Raw genomic sequence first — 20063 nt, 5'->3', positions numbered from 1 at the left:
CAGATAAGGTGGCATTATAAGATTTGAACAGTGGACAGAATGAAAGCAGAAGAACTTATGAAAAACGTCTCTTGAAGGTGTAGTGATGAAAGCAACAGAGAAGTTGTGAGGTCTCCTAGGAGAGAGGGTACTGGGATCTGCCTGCCATTTCTGTTCCTTCACTCCCCTTTCATGTTGTCTGTCACCTCACCTGTGGACTTGGGATCAGCCAGCTTGTTTGACTTGTTATTTGACTCTTTTTACTGCATTGAAAGCTGATGCTTCTGACTGACTCAACTGTAGATCCTTTCTGTATTGCTAACACTGGACTGTGTCTGAGCTCTGGTAATTAAGGCTATCTTTTTTTTTTTTTTTTTTCTGTCTGAAGTGGGTTTTGCAGGATTTTGCCTGGTGAGAGTATTTTATTACTCACCACAGTCTACTGAAAAAAATGAGCTATTAAGTACTAAAAAGACATGGAAAATCTTAAACGCATATTATTAAGTAAAAGAAGCCAATCTGAAAAGGCTATATACTGTATGATTCCAACCATAGGACATCCTAGAAAAGGGAAAACAATGAAGGCAGTAAAAAGATCAGTGGTTATCAGGGGTTGGAGGAGAGGCGGGTGAATAGGTGAAGCACGGAGGATTTTTAGGGCAGGAAAATACTCTGTATGGTACTATAATGATAGATATGTGTCATTATACATTTGTCCAAATCCATAGAATGTGCAACACCAAAAGACAACCCTAAGGTAAACTATGGACTTTGGGGAATTATGATGTGTTGATGTAGGTTCATCCGTTGCAACAAATGTGCTGCTCCAGTGGGGGATGTTGATGGTGGGGAGGCTCTGCAGGTGTGGGGCAAGGACATATGGGAAATCTCTGTACCTTCTCCTCAATTTTGTGTGAACTTAAAACTGTTCTAAGGTAATAAAGTCTTTAAAAAAATCAAGTCTATTAAAAATAATTTCTAGAACATTACCAAAGTTATCATCATAATCTCCTTTCCATCTTTTGCAAACTACCATCAGGGGTTCCATTTTTTGTCATTAAAATTTTTTCTTTTTATTAAATATGACCAGTTAAACTAAGAAAACTAGAATTTGAGGTAATAAATACATTCATAAAATTAATTTTCATTGCACATTATTAATGTTTAATCTTTTTGTCATACATATTCAAAATGTATGACATTCAGGGGTTAAGAAGCTGCAGTATTCTTTCTGTACAAAGAGAATTTTAGAATTTTTTGTTCTCTGAGAATAGACCTCTCCATCTCTCTTCTAGATTTTCTAAATTTAATCACACTCTCAGGAAAGCTATATGCATAAAACTTGCAAATTGCATCCAAGTGAAATATTTATCTCACAGCCTCACAAAGCTTACATCCTTATACTCTGTCTGCAGTTCCCATTCTTAGAGTCACACCATTAGGTCAGGCTTTTATTACAATGTGGGCAACAGAAATGAAGACCATTATGTTTCAAAATCAAAATTAAAGGAGGGGGTACTGAACCACTGCATCCATTCTTGAGAAATCTTTCCTAAATTACTTCTCTTAAAGCCTTCCTTGGTGAACTCAGCCCATTTTCTCTCTATAGCAATAATTGACACTTTATTATATTTATTCTGAACTTCAAGTTATTAGTATCACATACACATAATCTGATATATTATTATATACATTTTGGTTCATTAAATGGCTCTGTGTTCTGAGCTAGACCTTAAACCCTTGGGCTTTTGTCTCACAGCACCTTGCTCTGTAGTGGGTCTATGGTTTATATTCCATAAAAACTTGACTATCAGTTGACTATCGGAGACGTTACCAGAGAGCAATATACAGCTACTGGAGTTGTGATTACTTTGAATTCGAATTTGCTGCCTTCTGCACTTTGCTTAGCCTCTTTCTGCATTTTCTACCTTGCTACAGCACTGTGAGTTGCTGTCCTCCTACAGGCTGCAAAAATACCATTGTCCTGTGGATTATGAGTCTTTCTGCCTAGCTATTACTGAAAATTGTAAAGATCTCTTTAAGCTTGAGCTCCCTTCATCTGTGCAACGCTCAGGTCTGCTTTTAAAGCCAGTGTATTGTCCAGGTCCTCCTGGAGGAAGCCTCCCATCAGTCATCGTGTTCACTAATAATGTCAAACCTTTCCCACATTAGCCTTTTCATTTACTATTCTTTGGAACCATTTCAAACTTACTGTCAAGTAATAACCCACCATCATTTAACTCTGTACATTATGGCTTTCTTCCTTCCTCCACATTCAACTCTTCCTCCTCAAACACTCAACTCTCCTACCCCATACAACCTCTAAACTAGACATTACTGCAAAAGAGTCATGAGGTTTTCAAGCATTTCTCTGCCCTAACAATTTATTTCCAGAGTCGTAATGCATTTAATCTTTCTAAATTTCTCTGACCTTCTTAAGCTTTCATATAGGAACAGGATGCTCAGTTAAGTAGTGGAGCATGAAATATCCCTTTGCTGTTTGGTACAGGGAAATGGAGCCCTGAAAATCTATTTGAGGCATAATCATCTGATAACTGTTCAAACTCCGGGCGGAGCAAATCAGAAGCAGATTTATTACTGCTCCAAAGCAAGCTTTTGATTTTGATAAGAGTTTCTGCACAAGAAAAACAGTCATTTCATGCTGATATTACTTCTTATATTTTTGTTCAAGTTTAACAACCTATGCAAGAGTAATAACATTTCCCTCCAACTTCTGCCTTTCACAAAGAACTGTTATTCAGAGACCATAAGCCCTACAAGTCATTAATGATCATACTGACTGAATTATTTAGGAGAGCTTTCTGTGGACTCCATGATTTTAGCCCACACTGGAGCTGAATTATAGAGGTCCTATTTTCAGCATGAGGCTGTGATTCCCTATGTTAACTTGAACATCTGTTGATTTAGATATCTGCCTGCCCGGAAGTCATGTGGTTATCTTTTGAAATACATTAAATGTTAATGGGATCCTTAGGGGAGTCTTCTTTATGTAAATAGTAGATAATTCATATTCTGTGCTTAATGTTTTTCTTCCTGTTGATTTTGGGGTAGAGCTGATGGAAAGTATAATGCTTCCTTTAACCACAGGGAAGAGGTGAGGCTGGAGGGGTAGAGGGCTTCAATTGTCTGTTCCTCACTGTACATTTATTTCCAAGGCAATGTTTCAGGGTAGTAGAACAACCTCTTTGAGCACAAATGTTGGTAATGCATTTCTCAAGGCAAAATAATAAGCGAGGTCCAAATCCATTTTCTAGAACATTTGGGAGTGTTTTGAAGTAGTCCCGATGTTCCCTGAGGCTATGGAATTCCATGCTCCATTAGGAAAAGGTGGCTACAAATGTGATGGAGAGAGAGGCAAGCGTTCTTGGCACATTTGTGTGTGTTTTCTAACGTGGTTGGTTTGTGTGGTATGAACAAGTAAATGGCAAGGAGGGTGCATAAAACCCCAAGCCTTCTGGTCTTCTAACAAGTTGACCTGTGTGCCACAGAATGAGAAAGTATGGAAAACTCTTAAAAGGAAGACCAGTTGTTATGTTGGCACATTTGTCAACAAATTGATCCTTAATTGTTCACACTGACTTGTTCAACACAAATGGCAAATGCCTTCATAAATCTAAATCTGCCATGGATTAAGGTTACAAAGAGTCCTGTTCACTCCAGGGCTTGGTAGTCCCTGTGCTGCTAATGCTCTTGTTTTAAAATTAGGGATTAATGGTCCTCTTCTAGGTGTCTGATGCCCTAAAAAGTTGCCCGACACCAAATGAAACAAACCTACGTCTGCTTCATGTGCATCATAAGCTAACCCTTTCCTTAGTGTTTTTGGGTTTCATGGGAGAATTACAACATAGTTTAAAAATGTGTGAGCTGTGAATTTATCTGTGTGATTACCAAACTGCAAACCACTTTATGGCAGTTATACAAGTCCAGTGTGGACAAAGACGGCGAACGCATGTTTATGTCCTCCCTCTTCCTGTTAATTAGATTCAAAATGACTCCCATAACGTCAGAATGACACCTCCCCCACCCCCAAATGAGAAAGTGGTGATTATTCTTGGGAGAGAGAGAGCACACGCACACACGCACTGTGAAATCCCTGATCGAGGTAGAGGAGTGTGCGTGGCTGGAGGTCAGGCCAGCTTAAATCCCCGCTGGTCCATCTTTATCTCATCTATATAGTAGGCTCATGTACAAGCTTTTATTTGAATCTAGAGTCCAATGGCGACAAGTTAAAAAAAACCTGCTTTTTATCACAAAACAGCTAGCAAAATTAATTTTTGATGCCATGTCTCACTTCCACCCTCTTTCTACATCCTTATCTTCTTGATCTCTATCCCAGTCAATCGGTCAATTAATAAAGTCTCTATGGCCTCTTCGAAAGCTTAATTTGTAGCAGGAGTAGAGGATGGCACGTCCATGCCTCAGAACTTTTTTGCAAGGCTCTTCTCACTACTCCATAATCTTTATCTCTACCGTTCTCACCTTGATGGCTCCTTTGTCTTCTGCTCAATTACCTGAGTTCCTCTGCTTTCATCTAAAATTCTTTCTCTCTTTCTGTCTCTCTTCCTCTCCCTCATCTTACAATTCTCATTCCAAGAGGAACCACAAAAGATAGTGAGGCACAGAGTAAGAGTCAGAGAAAGAAAAATGCATGACTATGGTACAGAGACAGCTATCCTCTCCTTTTCTGTATCCTAATTTATCCAACTTTTACTAGGATCTTTGTTCCTTTTATTAAAAATATGCATACAATTCTTTAGAGCAAAGCAAAGAGCAGCTTTAGCCACAGACAGCCGGTGCCTGGCAAGTGTGTCCTCTAAGGGTCCTCATGCTTCCCCAGCCTGCCCCCCACTCCCTTATGTGCATCCACTGCCCCAGACATGCCCACCTTCTTGCTGCACATCACTGGACAAAAGCGAATTCTCAGTGGATATGGAACAAGGGTTGACAAAGTTTTCCCAAAAGGGGCCAAATAGTTAATATTTTAAGTTTTGCAGGCCACATGGTTTCTATTGCAACTACTCAACTCTGAAGCTGTTACACGAAAGCAGCCGAAAGCCATACATAAATGAATGGGCATGGGTGTGTTTCCAATAAAATCATATTCATGTACACTTAAATCTGAATCTCAAGTAAGTTTCATGTGTCACAAAATATTTTTCTTCTTTTGTTTTTCCGCAACCATTTAAAAGTATTAAAAAAAATTCTTAACTGGTAGGCCGAATAACAACAAAAAAACGCACAAGGCCATGGGCCAGATCTGGCTGGAGGGCTGTAGCCTGCAGACCCCTAATATAAAAGATAAACTCTCAGAAGCTAGGAATTTGATGCCAGTGACATGAAGTTTAATCTACTTCTATTTTGGCATGAGTCATGCACACAGAGAGGCTCTTTCAGTACAATACGTCTCAAGGCTCCCTTAAGGCATCTAATTATCCCAAATCATAAGTGAAAAGACAGAACATTCCATCTTGAAAGAACTGAAAGTGACTCAGGAAGTCAGATTTTCAGAGAGCATCATGATCTACACATGCCAGCTTTTAAATTCTCATGGTTACCGGTAGTCTCCTCCTGTGGTAGGTTTTCCATCTGCAATTACCTCCATCTGTAAGGAGCCCGGAAAGCACTGCCACACAGATGATGTCACTCTCCTCAAGCATACCTGAAGGAGGGGAAGCAGGATTAGAAGAAAAAATCATTTAAGGGGAAGAAAAGATATCCCCTCTGACAGAAGTTTCCCATAGCCAAGAAGCAATAACAGCATTGACCCAATCCTAAAATGGGTCTGGGAAGTTCAAAATTCAACTCCAGTGACCTCAAGGGTACAACACCGCCCCCCCCACCCCCACCAACTCTCCGTTCAGTAAAACCTGTCTTACAAGGAGAATAAAATTTCCAGGGCTTGCCCTTTGCTTCACTCACCGCAGTGTTTGCTTTTCACCTGCACTCGCTTTTGATCATTTTGAAACTACAAAGGGCCTTGACAAAAGACAAAGAAGAGCTTGGCTTCCTGTGAGATTTTCACCAACTTTGTTGCTTTCAGAGCTGGAGCCTACCATCTATATCCAAGCAACAAAATGACTGCATCATTTGAACAGCAGAAAATTGAGTAGGAACATTGAATTCTGAAGCTGAAGGACAGAGTACAGAATCAAAGGCCCTTGCTTATAAATGAGATCTGTTCAATCTTGCCCTTTCATGTATCTTCTTTTTGTTGTTGTCAGACTGTTTTCCCAACTAGATAGTCATACTGGGAAACTCTGCTTGAAGGCCATTTGATATGTAGAGGAAAAAAAAAATCAACATATAACTTGAAGAAGTGGTGCGTTTTCCAGAAATTAAAAGAACGATTTGTTGTGATGACATACCCTGTGGCAAGGGGATATCGTATTAGGACAAACAGTTCCCAACTTATAAGTAGATTGTGAGCCAAAATTTGTAAGTCAGTTGTTTGCAACTTGGAAGGCATTCGCCTATAGGGACAGTGTTGTACGTGGTGGCTGGACACCAGCATTTAGTTGTGATGGCTTGTGTAATCCAGTCATACTTTTGAAATGGTAAAATGACACTGTTTGAGCTTCTCAGACTGAAGTATGCAGGGATTAACAATGAACATTTCAAGTCAGGGAATAAACATGGTACAACTTCCTAGCATGTTAATTTTGTTATAAAATTTAAGGAAGAATTCTTTCTGAATTAAAAATAAATATGCAGAATTTTGAGTAAAATATAAAATCCCTGAAAACTTTAAAGATTAATCATGAGACTTCAAAACTACCTTGTGCTTATAGCTTGAAATGTTGGTCTAAGTCCCCAGACCTCCTTGATTTCAGAGCTCTCCTATTAGGCAAACTGGACATGTATGAGAAGCAAAGCAGTCCAGCATGACAGCTCCATGTTCACCTGCAGCATGGCAGCTTGTTGTATAGACTCCACTGGTCTGTGCCGCGCTAAGAGTCAATGAAACTTAGCTTTGTAAATTACAATCTTGCTGGGGTCGAAGGAGAGAAAGCACCCAAAGGTATCTGGAGATTGGAGGAGGCCAAGGAGACATAACTACATCCAATGTGGATCTTGGATTGGATTCTGGAATAGGAAAAGGACAGTAATGGGATAACTGGTGAAATTCTAATAAGGACTGTAGATTAACCATACTATTGTAACAGCAGTGGTAGGGGGAAGAAGAGTAGGGAGGTCAGAAACGCATGATAAAGATTGAACTATTAAAAAATCAGTAGTCATAGCAATCTCAGTCTTTGTTCTCAAATCTCTTTTTATCAATTAGTAAGATAGGGGGATCTCCTGGTATTGTTTCCACATATGCCATCCCCAGAGACAGCACTAGTGAACAAAGCTGAGAGCACTTGGGGATGAGTATATAGGGCTTTCTTTGGATGATTCACACATCTAGATTGGACAGTCCACAGAGGCAGATCAAATTGTCTCCCAGACTCCACCATGGCTGTGAGGGTTCAGGGTGGCACGGAGCTTTGTTGGGAGACTTCCTCATGAACTTTCTAAGTCAGAGGTCTCATTCCAAGGCAGTCGACCTGAAAGTCCTGCCCCTACCGCAAGATATTGGTGGGACCAGGAGCATTTCCTGCTCATGGGGGTCAGTGTAAGGCTTAGCATCATTTTTGGCCTGAAGTGTAATTTCCCAAGCCCTTAAAATATTCAGGCTGCCCATGAAAGGAAAGGAACATTATATTAGTGTGACAGATATTCTGTCAATATAATTAAGCTATTGGATCTCTTTCTTCTTTAGCAATGGATGTGAAACCAAAGCAAAGCAATGGAATATTACTCAGCCATAAAAAGAAATGAAATTGAGTTATTTGTAGTGAGGTGGATGGACCTAGAGTCTGTCGTACAGAGTGAGGTAAGAAAGAGCAAAAAAATACCATATGCTAACACATATGTATAGAATCTAAAAAAAAGGTTCTGAAGAACCTAGGGGCAGGACAGGAATAAAGATGCAGATGTAGAGAATGGACTTGAGGACACAGGGAGGGGGAAGGGTAAGCTGGGAAGAAGTGAGAGAGTGGCATTGACACATATACACTACGAAATGTAAAATGGATAGCTAGTGGGAAGCAGCTGCATGGCACAGGGAGATCAGCTCGGTGCTTTGTGACCACCTAGAGGGCTGGGATAAGGAGGGTGGGAGGGAGACATAAGAGGGAGGGCATGTGCAGATATATGTATACATATAGCTGATTTACTTTGTTATACAGCAGAAACTAACACAACACTGTAAAGCAATTATACTCCAATAAAGATGTTAATTAAAAAAAAAAATTTCCTCTGTTCTAATGTGGCCCAGCCCAGCCAAGCCATCCAAAGGGTGAGATGTTTGTAAATGGATTCACCCAAGCCAGGATATATGTGTGTACTGTTGGAAGAGGGTTTTTTTTCCCCTTAATATTTAACTTTTTATTTTGAAACAATTTTAGATTTAAAGAAAAGTTGCAAAAATAGCACAAAAACTTCCCATTGAGTTTTTCCCAACGTTAATATCTTACATAACTATGATACAATTATCAAAACCAGAAAACTAATATTGGCACAATGATGCATTTAATATACAGACCTTATTCAGATTTCCCAGCTTTCTCACTGCTCTCCTTTTGCTATTTCAGGATCCAATCCAGGATTTCATGTTGCATTTAGCTGTCATGTGCCCTTGGTCTCCTCCAATCTGTGATAGTTCCTCAGTATTTCCTTGTCTTTCATAACCTTGACAATTTTGAGATGTATTGGTCAGTATGTTGAAAACTATCTCTCTTTAAAGTTATGTATTTTGAATAAGAATACCGTAGAAATGTTGTTTGTCCTTTCTAGGAACATCATGTTGAGAGTTTATGATGCTAGTATATTTTATTATTGATGATGCTAACCTTGGTTAACCAGAATCCTGCCATGGTTCCCCACTGTAAAGTTACTCTTTTTCCCTTTGTAATTAAGTAATATACAGTGAGATACTTTGAGACTCTGCAAATATTCTATTTTTCATTATATGTCACTCAACAATTTTAACATCTATCAATGGTTTTCTTTGCAAAAAGTATTATTATGGTGATCACCTAAAGGTGATTTTCTATTTATATCATTCCTTTTATGTTTATTTATTGGGATTCTGCTACAAGGAGGAGCTCTCCCTTCTACCCCATTTATTTACTTACTTGATTATTTATATCAATATGGATTCATGAATTTTTTATCTATAGGTTAAAATCCAATACTATCATTATTTACTGGAATAGGTTTTTTATTTGTTTTTTTAAAATTTTTCTTTCTAACCTCATGCATTCTGACTTCCTAAAAGGTGAAAATTATATAAAGAAAAACATCCTCTCACCTATCTTTAGATATTAAATTTTAGTGCTAGACCTGAACTGAATAAATCTTTCGGAAACACTAAAGAGAGACTGGAAGGCATGGGAAAGTGTTTGGTATATTTTGGTAATACATGATTACAGACAGCCTTGTCTCAAGCAAGCAACTTAAAGACACCCTCAATGGCTAGAGGTAAGATTTTAAACCAGGGGAAAGAGAATATTTTCAACTGGGAAGATGAATATGAAGATAAGCTCCATATTGGAATTATTAGAATTTGGCTTTGAATGCTCAAAATTTGTCTAAATTGTAAATGTACAACTTCCTTGCTGTTAACTCAATCCCTCTCTCTGTTATTTCCTGCTTACTAAGGGAAAGAATACAATATCCACAAGTATTCAATGTAGAAGAGGGACTGCCCCCTGTGTACTATTTCAGAACTACTTTTCCGAGAAAAGCTGAAAACAAACAGTTGTAAGATGTCCTAAACATAATCCTTTCCCCTGGGTAAGTTGTTCTTTAATGCTGGAAACTACCCTCCCCCCTACCCTGAACTCCCACAGCTCATTAGTTCTTTTCTTAACACCATTACCACATTCAGTCCTAATCATTTCTACTGAGAAATAAGCTGCTGCTTTACTTGATAATATTAACGAGTTATTTTTACCTTTTAGGCTTGATAATGGTATTGTGGATTTATCTTTTTTAAGATTCCTTATTTTTTTGGAGATATATACTAAAATATTTATGGATTTCATGATAGGTCTCAGATTTATTTCAAAGTCATCCAGGATGGGGTTGGGGATATTGGGTAGAGGGTGTAGGAAAATATCTCCATGACCTTAAATCAAAAAGAACTTCTTTATCCATTGATCTATCAGTGGACATTTAGGTTGTTTCCATATTTGGCTATTTTAAATAATATTTCAGTGATCATACATTTGAAGTAATTATTTATAGGTAAGGACTTACTAATACCATCTTATTGTTTTCTGAGTTTTTTGTAGTTCCTTTGTTCTTCTTTTGCTATCTTCTTTTGTGATTTGATGACTTTCTGTAGTGGCATGATTTGACTACTTTCTCAGTATATTTTGTGTATCAAAAATAAAATCAAGATGGCTTAAAGACTTAAATATAAGACATGTTACCATAAAATTCCTAGAAGAGAGCATGGGCAAAACATTTTCTGACATAAATCGTACCAATGTTTTCTTAGGTCCGTCTCCCTAGACAGTAGAAATAAAAGCAAAAACAAACAAATAGGACCTAATCAAACTTACAAGTTTTTGTACAGCAAAAGAAACCAGAAACAAAATAAAAAGACAACCTATGGACTGGGAGAAAATATTTGCAAATGATGCAACCGACAAGGACTTAATTTCTAAAATATGAAAACAGCTCATATAATTCAACAGAAAACAACCCAATCAAAAATGGGCAGAAGACCTAAACAGATATTTCTCCAAAGAAGACATACAGATGGTCAACGAGCACATGAAAAGATGCTCAACATCGCTAATTATTAGAGAAATGGAAACCAAAACTACAATGAGGTACCACATCACACTGGTCAGAATGACCATCATTGAAAAGTAGACAAAAAACAAATGCTGGAGAGAGTACGAAGAACAGGGAATCCTCCTACACTGTTTGTGGGAATGTAAATTAGTGCAGCCACTGTGGAAAACAGTATGGAGGTTCCACAGTGGCTGCACTAATTTACATTCCCACAAACAGTGTAGGAGGATTCCCTGTTCTTCGTACTCTCTCCAGCATTTGTTTTTTGTCTAAAAACTAAAAATATAGTTGCCATACTATCCAGCAATTCCACTCCTGGGCTTATATCTGTACAAAACTATAATTCAAAAAGAACATGTGCCCCTATGTTCAGAGCAGCACTATTCACAACAGTCAAGACATGAAAAAAATCTAAGTGTCCATCAAGAGATGAATGGATAAAGAAGATGTCATACATATATACAATAGAATGCTACTCAGACATAAAATAGAATGAAATAATGCCATTTGTAGCAACATGGATGGGCTTAGAGATTATCATACTAAGTGAAGTAAGTCAGAAGGAGAAAGACAAATACCATATGATATCACTTATATGTGGAATCTAAAGTATGACACAAATGAACTTATCTATGAAACAGACTCACAGACATAGAGAACAGACTTGTAGTTGCCAAGGGGGAGAGGGAGGTGGGAGAGGGATGGATCAGGGGTTTGGGATTAGCAGCTGCAAACTATTATACAGAGAATAGATAAACAACAAGGTCCAACTGTATAGCACAGAGAACTATATTCAATATCCTGTCACAAACCATAATGGAAAAGCTCATGAAAAAGAATATATATATATATATATCTGAATCATTTTCTGTAGAAATTAATATAACATTGTAATCAACTATACTTGAATAAAATAAAATTTAAAATAATAATGTGTGTTATAATGTGTCTCAGTATAAACCTTTTAAGTTGAACCTGTTTAGGGCTTTTTGAGTGTCATGTATCTTCATGTCCAATTCTCTCCCCAGATTTGGGAACTTCTCAGCCATTACTTCTTTAAATAATCTTTCTGCCACTTTTTCTCTCTTTTCTTTACGGGACCCCCATTATTCATACATCAGATCTCTTGATGGTATCCCATAAATTTCATAGTCTCTTTTTCATTACTTTTGATTCTTCTTTTTCTTCTCTGAATGGATTATTTCAAATGACTTGTCTTTAAGTTCAGAGATTCTTTCTTCTGCTTGATCAGGTCTGGTGTTGACACTCACAATTGCCTATATTTAATTTCTTTCACTGTATTCTTCAGGTCCAGAATTTCTGTTTGGTTCTTTTATATGATTTCTCTTTGTTGAAATTCCCATTTTATTCATTATTGTTTACCTGATTTCATTGAACGGTCAGTGTTTTCTTATAGCTGATTGAGCTTCCTTAAACCAGTTGTTTTGAATTCTTGATCAGAAAATTCATAGATCTCCAATTTATTTGTGGATGATTACTAGAAAATTATTCTATTCCTTTGATGGTACCACATTTTCTTTATTTTTTTGTGTGTGTGTTCCTTGAAGTCTTGCATTGCTGTCTTCGAATTTGAAGAAAGAATCACCTCCTCCAGTTTTTACTCACTGGCTTCAGGAGAGAAATACCTTCACAAGTCAGCCCAACCAGGGATTCTGAGGCTTTTTCAGAACTTTTCTGTGGATGGGATGTACCCACTCCACACCTATTCCTCCCTCTTGCGTTATTTTTTATTTATTTATTTATTTATTTTTGCGGTACACGGGCCTGTCACTGCCGTGGCCTCTCCCGTTGCGGAGCACAGGCTCCGGACGCACAGGCCCAGTGGCCATGGCTCACGGGCCCAGCCGCTCCGCGGCATGTGGGATCCTCCTGGACCGGGGTACGAACCCGTGTCCCCTGCATCGGCAGGCAGACTCTCAACCACTGTGCCACCAGGGAAGCCCCCTTGCGTTATTCTTAAGATTGTATGCCTTCTCTTGATCCTGCAAAGCCAGGTTGAATGCTGAGAGCCTCTCTTTTGTTTTCCGTGGAGAAGTGCTGCCAAGTGCTCAAGTTTGCGTGCCTTCTCCCAATGCTGCAGAGCTGTGTTGGCTTTCTGTGTGTGTTTTCAAGCCATCTGCAAAGGCTCATACTCACAGTCCATGCAGGCATATGCAGAGAGCTGGCCATATGAGTGTGGGTGAGGTATGTGGAACACTGGGGATGCCTATGGGCCAGATGGAGGAGTCTGCAGGCAAGGCATCCAAAGTGGTTTATGAATGGGCTTCCTGATGGAGTCTGCAATGTGGTGAGTAGATCTGCAGCCCTATGATGAGTTCCAAGTCCTGCTAGCTGTGCTCCAAGCTTCTCCCAACCCCTCAGTCATGACAATCACCTCAGTGTTCTGGGTTGGGTGAAAAAGAAGTAGGCCTCTTGGGGAGTGTCCCACAGGGCTGGGGAAGCCAGACAGTCACTCACTATGCTCTCACTTTCCCTGTGGAAGAATTTGACACTGGGCTGTGTTGCCTTGGAGGGGAGGGGTAACATGCATAAAATGAAACTGCTCTTCTTACCCTATTCAATGCAACTATTCTTGGATTTTTTGCTCCAACAGCATGCTAGAATGTTTCTGCTAGACACCCAGTCTCTGACAAAAGTACACTGATCTGTGGGTCACTGTCAAAGTTGATCTTCTATGAGGGATGAGGATGGAAAACCATTAAACCATGTCATTGACATCACTCTCTCCCTTCTGAATTCATTAATTGGAATTTTGTTGTAAAGAAGAGCTATCCCTTGTCCCCTATTTATGTATGTATTAAAGAAGTGAGAAGGGTGAGAATTAGATGCCTTTATTTTATTTTATTTATTAATTTCTTTATTTTCATAGTGTCAATTCTTTTATTTTTTAATTTTTTTAACATTTTATTGGAGTATAATTGCTTCACAATGTTGTGTTACTTTCTGCTGCACAACAAGTGAATCAGCCATATGCATACATATAACCCCATATCCCTTCCCTCTTGTGTCTCCCTCCCACCCTCCCTATCCCAACACTCTAGGTGGTCACAAAGCACCAACCTGATTTCTTGTGCTATGCAGCTTCTTCCCACTAGCTATCTATTTTATATTTGGTAGTGTGTATAAGTTAATGCTACCCTCTCACTTTGTCCCAGCTTGCCCTTCCCCCTCCCCATGTCCTCAAGTCCATTCTCTATAACTGCATCTTTATTCCTGTCCTGCCCCTAGGTTAATCAGAACCTTTTTTTTTTTTTTAGATTCCATATATATGTGTTAGCCTATGGTATTTTTTGCTCATTCTGACTTACTTCAATCTGCATGACAGACTCTAGGTCCATCCACCTCACTACAAATAACTCAACTTCGTTTATTTTTATGGCTGAGTAATATTCCATTGTATATATGTGCCACATCTTCTTTATCCATTCATCTGTTGATGGACACTTAGGTTGCTTCCATGTCCTGGCTGTTGTATATAGAGCTGCAATGAACATTGTGGTACATGACTCTTTTTGAATTATGGTTGTCTCAGGGTATATGCCCAGTAGTGGGGTTGCTGGGTCATATGCTAGTCCTATTTTTAGTTTTTTAAGGAACCTCCACACTGTTCTCCGTAGTGGCTTTATCAATTTAATTTCCCACCAAGAGTGCAAGAGGTTTCCCTTTTCTCCACACCCTCTCCAGCACTTAATGTTTGTAGATATCTTGATGATGGCCATTCTGACTGGTTTGAAGTGATACTTCATTGTAGTTTTGATTTCCATTTCTCTAATGATTAGTGATGTTGAGCATCCTTTCATGTGTTTGTTGGCAATCAGTATATCTTCTTTGGAGAAATGTCTATTTAGGTCTTCTGCCCAATTTTAGATTGGATTGTTTGTTTTTTTGAAGTTGAGCTGCATGAGCTACTTGCATATTTTGGAGATTAATCCTTTGTCAGTTGTTTCATCGGCAAATATTTTCTCCCATTCTGAGGGTTGTCTTTTCGTCTTGTTTAAGGTTTGCTTTATTGTGCAAAACTTTTAAGTTTCTTAGGTCACATTTGTTTATTTTTATTTCCATTTCTCTAGGAGGTGGGTCAAAAGGATCTTGCTGTGATTTATGTCCTAGACTGTTCTGCCTATGTTTTCCTCTATGAGTTTTATAGTGTCTGGTCTTACATTTAGGTCTTTAATCCATTTTGAGTTTATTTTTGTGTATGGTTTTAGGAAATGTTGTAATTTCATTCTTTTACACATAGCTGTCCAGTTTTCCCAGCACCACTTATTGAAGAGACTGTCTTTTCTCCATTGTATACTATTGTCTCCTTTATCAAAGATAAGGTGACCATATGTGCGTGGGTTTATCTCTGGGCTTTCTATCCTGTTCCATTGATCTATATTTCTGTTTTTGTGCCAGTACCATATTGTCTTGATTGCTGTAGGTTTGTAGTACATTCTGAAGTCAGGGAGTCTGATTCCTTTAGCTCCATTTTCTTTCTCAAGATTATTTTGGCTATTCGGTAACTTTTGTGTTCTAGTTCTGTGAAAAATGCCATTGGTAGGCCGATAGGGATTTCTCTGAATCTGTAGATTGCTTTGGATAGTATAGTCATTTTCACAATGTTGATTCTTCTAATCCAAGAACATGGTATATCTCTCCATCTGTTTGTATCATCTTTAATTTCTTTCATCAGTGTCTTATAGTTTTCTGCATACACTTCTTTTGTCTCCTTAGTTAGGTCTATTCCTAGGTATTTTATTCTTTTTGTTGCAATGGTAAATGAGAGTGTTTCCTTAAGTCTCTTTCAGATCTTTCATCATTAGTGTATAGCAATGCAAGAGATTTCTTTACATTAATTTTGTGTCTGCTACTTTACCAGATTCATAGATTAGCTCTAGTAGTTTTCTGCTGGCATCTTCAAGACTCTCTATGTATAGAATCACGTCATCTGCAAACAGTGCCAGTTTTACTTCTTCTTTTCCGATTTGGGTTCCTTTTATTTCTTTTTCTTCTCTGCTTGCTGTGGCTAAAACTTCCAAAACTATGTTGAATAATAGTGGTGAGAGTGGGCAACCTAGTCTTATTCCTGACCTTAGAGGAAATGGTTTCAGATTTTCACCACTGAGAACAATGTTGGCTGTGGGTTAGTCATATATGGCCTTTATTATGTTGAGGTAAATTCTCTCTATGCCTACTTTCTGGAGAGTTTTTGACATAAATGGGTGTAGAATTTTGTTGAAAGCTTTTTCTGCATATATTGAGATGATCATATGGTTTTTATCCTTCAGTTTGTTAATATGATGTATCACATTGACTGATTTACCTATATTGAAAGATCCTTGCTTTCCTGGGATAAACCCCAGCTGATCATGGTGTATGATGCTTTTAATGTGCTGTTGGATTCTGTTTCCTAGTATTGTGTTGAGGATTATTGCATCTCTATTCATCAGTGATATTGGCCTGTAGTTTTGTTTTTTTGTGACATCTTTGTCTGGTTTTGGTGTCAGGGTGATGGTGGCCTCATAGAATGAGTTGGGAAGTGTTCCTCCCTCTACTCTACTTTGGAAGAATTTGCGAAGTGTAGATGTTAGTTCTTCTCTAAATGTTTGATAGGATTCGCCTGTGAAGCCATCTGGTCATGGGCTTTTGTCTGTTGGAAGATCTTTAACCACAGTTTCAATTTCAGTGCTTGGAATTGGTCTGTTTATATTTCCTATTTTTTCCTGGTTCAATCTTGGAAGGTTGTACTTTTCTAAGAATTTGTCCATTTCTTCCAGGTTGTCATTTTTATTGACATATAGTTTCTTGTAATAATCTCTCATGATCCTTTGTATTTCTGCAGTGAGTTATTATTTCCCCTTTTTCATTTCTAATTCTGTTGATTTGAGTCTTCTCCCTTTTTTTCTTGATGAGCCTGGTGAATGGTTTATCCATTTTGTTTATCTTCTCAAAGAAACAGCTTTTAGTTTTATTGATCTTTGCAATTGCTTCCTTCATTTGTTTTTCATTTATTTCTGATCTGATCTTTATGATTTCTTTCCTTCTGCTAACTTTGGGGATTTTTTGTTCTTCTTTCTCTAATTGCTTTAGGTGCAAGGTCAGGTTGTTTATTTGAGAGTTTTCTTGTTTCTTGATGTAGGACTGTATTGCTATAAACCTCCCTCTTAGAACTGCTTTTGCTACAACCCATACGTTTTGGGTCGTGGTGTTTTCATTGTCATTTGTTTCTAGGTATATTTTGATTTCCTCTTTGACTTCTTCAGTTATCTCCTGGTTATTCAGTAGTGTATTGTTTATCCTCCATGTATTTGTAGTTTTTATAGTTCTTTTTCCTGTAATTGACATCTAGTCTCATAGCGTTGTGGTTGGAAAAGATACTTGATAAGACTTCAATTTTCTTAAATTTACCACGGCTACATTTTTGACCCAAGATATGATCTATCCTGGAGAGTGTTCCATGAACACTTGAGAAGAAAGTGTATTCTGTTGTTTTTGGATGGAATGTCCTATAAATATCAATTAAGTCCATCAAGTTTAATGTGTCACTTAAAGCTTGTGTTTCCTTATTTATTTTCATTTCGGATAATCAGTCCATCTGTGAAACTGGGGTGTTAAATCCCTTACTGTGATTGTGTTACTGTCAATTTCCCCTTTTATGGCTGTTAGCACTTGCCTTATGTATTGAGGTGCTCCTATGTTCGGTGCATAAGTATTTACAAATGTTATATCTTCCTGGGTTGATCCCTTGATCATTATGTACTGTCCTTCTTTGTCTCTTGTAATAGTCTTTATTTTAAAATCTATTTTGTCTGATATGAGAATTGCTACTCCAGCTTTCTTTTGATTTCCATTTGCATGGAATATCTTTTTCCATTCTCTCATGTTCAGTCTGTATGTGTCCCTAGACTGAAGTGGGACTCTTGTAGACACGATATATATGGGTCTTATTTTTGTATCCATTCAGCCAGTGTATGTCTTTTGGTTGGAGCATTTAATCCATTTACATTTATGGTAATTATCAATATGTATGTTCCTATTACCATTTTCTTAATTGTTTGGGGTTTATTATTGTAGATCTTTTCCTTCTCTTGTGTTTCCTGCCTAGAGAATTTCCTTTGGCATTTGTTGTAAAACTCGTTTGGTGGTGCTGAATTCTCTTAACTTGCTTGTCTGTAAAGGTTTTAATTTTTCTGTCGAATCTCAATGAGATCCTTGCTGGGTGGAGTAATCTTGGATGTAGATTTTTCCCCTTCCTCACTTTAAATATGTCCTTCCACTCCCTTCTGGGTTGAAGAGTTTCTGCTGAAAGATCAGCTGTTAACATTATGGGGATTCCCTTGTATATTACTTATTGCTTTTCCCTTGCTGCTTTTAATATTTTTTCTGTGTATTTAATTTTTGATAGTTTGATTAATATGTTTCTCTTTGGGTTTATCCTGTATGGTACTCTCTGTGTTTCCTGAACTTGAGTGACCATTTCTTTTCCCATGTTAGGGAAGTGTTCAACTATAATCTCTTCAAATATTTTTTCAGACCCTTTCTTTTTCTCTTCTTCTTCTGGGACCCCTATAATTCGAATGTTGGTGCATTTAATGTTGTCCCAGAGGTCTCTGAGACTGTCCTTAATTCTTTTCATTCTTTTTTCTTTATTCTGCTCCCTGGCAATTATTTCCACCATTTTATCTTCCAGCTCACTTATCTGTTCTTCTACATCAGTTATTCTGCTATTGATTCTTTCTAGAGTATTTTTAATTTCAGTTACTGTGTTGTTCATCACTGTTTGTCTGCCCTTTATCTCTTCTACATCCTTGTTAAATGTTTCTTGTATTTTCTCCATTCTGTTTCCGAGATTTTGGATCATCTTTACTATCATTAATCTGAATTCTTTTTAAGCTTGGTTGCCTATTTCATCTTCATTTATTTGATTTTGTAGGTTTTTACCTTGCTCCTTCTTCTGTAACACATTTTTTGGTTGTTTCTCTCTTTTTCTTTTACAGGTGGGGCTGTTTTCCTGTCTTACTGGTTGTTTGGTCTGAGGCGTCCAGCACTGGAGTTTGCAGGCAGTTGGATATAGTCGGGTCTTGGTGCTGAGAATAGGACCTCTGGGAGGCCTCACTCTGATTAATAGTCCCTGGTGTCTGAGGTTCTCTGTTAGTCCAGTGGTTTTGACTCGGAGCTCACACCACAGGAGCTTGGGCCCAATCTCTGGCCTGGGAACCAAGATCCCACAAGCTGGTTACTGGGGGTTCCTCCCATCCCGTTAGGTGTCCATGGTCCCCCACCGATGCCTGGTAGGTGCCCTAGTTGAGCAGAGACATGAATTCCGTGTCCTCCTAGTCCGTCATCTTGACTCCACCCTAGGTGGTTTTATTTTAAACTCACATTTTAAATATTAACATTTTAAATGAAACACAATACAAATAAATGTATAAAACATATATGGACTACCTTATAAATGTTTCTAAAGTGAACAGACACTTCCAGAAATAGATCACTAATGGTTTTCCATAAACCCTTAGTGCATCCTTTCCTAGTGACAATCTACTCCCCTCTTAGAGATAACTCCTGCCATGACTTTTAGGTTTTTGTTTTCTTTTGCGGTACGTGGGCCTCTCACTGTTGTGGCCTCTCCCGTTGCAGAGCACAGGCTCTGGACGCGCAGGCTCAGCGGCCATGGCTCACAGGCCCAGCCACTCCGCGGCATGTGGGATCTTCCCAGACCGGGGCATGAACCCATGTCCCCCACATCGGCAGGCAGACTCTCAACCACTGCGCCACCAGGGAAGCCCCTGCCATGCCTTTTATAGTAAACTTTTCTTTCCATTTCTTTATGTATTCCTAAACTTTAGAGTTCACTTTTGCCCGTTTCTGGATTTTATATAAACAGAATTATGCTATATGTATTTTTATGATTTTCTCCAACATATTTTGAGACATCCGTATTTCTGTGGATCTCTGTACCTCATTTATTTTTAGTGCTGTAGTACTCCGTTGTATGAGTTCAGCATAATTTATTCATTCTGTTAATGGGTTTATAATTGTTTTTAGATTTTTGCCATTATGAAAAATGTTACTATGAACATTTTTGTGTATGGTTTTTTGTCTTTTGGGAGATTGCTTTATAGCTCTCTATATTTTCTATATATATGTTAGTAGTTCATTTTTGGTTACATTGCTGCAAACATCTTTCTTTCCCCACTTTATGACTT

General features: G+C 38.2%; 1 protein-coding gene across 1 annotated transcript in view; it reads right to left on the bottom strand.

Moving 5' to 3' along the window:
- The window catches only part of FBXO4 (F-box protein 4), a 406375-nt gene that overhangs the window by 11613 nt on the left and 374699 nt on the right, over nucleotides 1–20063 (bottom strand). The window contains exons 13-15 of the transcript XR_010941939.1: nucleotides 8588–8733; nucleotides 5920–7083; nucleotides 5556–5659 (exon numbers count right to left, since the gene is read on the bottom strand). The gene's annotated coding sequence lies outside the window, so the exon portion shown is untranslated. The remainder of the gene's footprint in view (nucleotides 1–5555; nucleotides 5660–5919; nucleotides 7084–8587; nucleotides 8734–20063) is intronic.

This window comes from Pseudorca crassidens, chromosome 3 (genome assembly GCF_039906515.1).
Source record: "Pseudorca crassidens isolate mPseCra1 chromosome 3, mPseCra1.hap1, whole genome shotgun sequence".
NCBI lineage: Eukaryota > Metazoa > Chordata > Mammalia > Artiodactyla > Delphinidae > Pseudorca > Pseudorca crassidens.
This window is presented reverse-complemented; position numbering and strand designations above follow the sequence as displayed.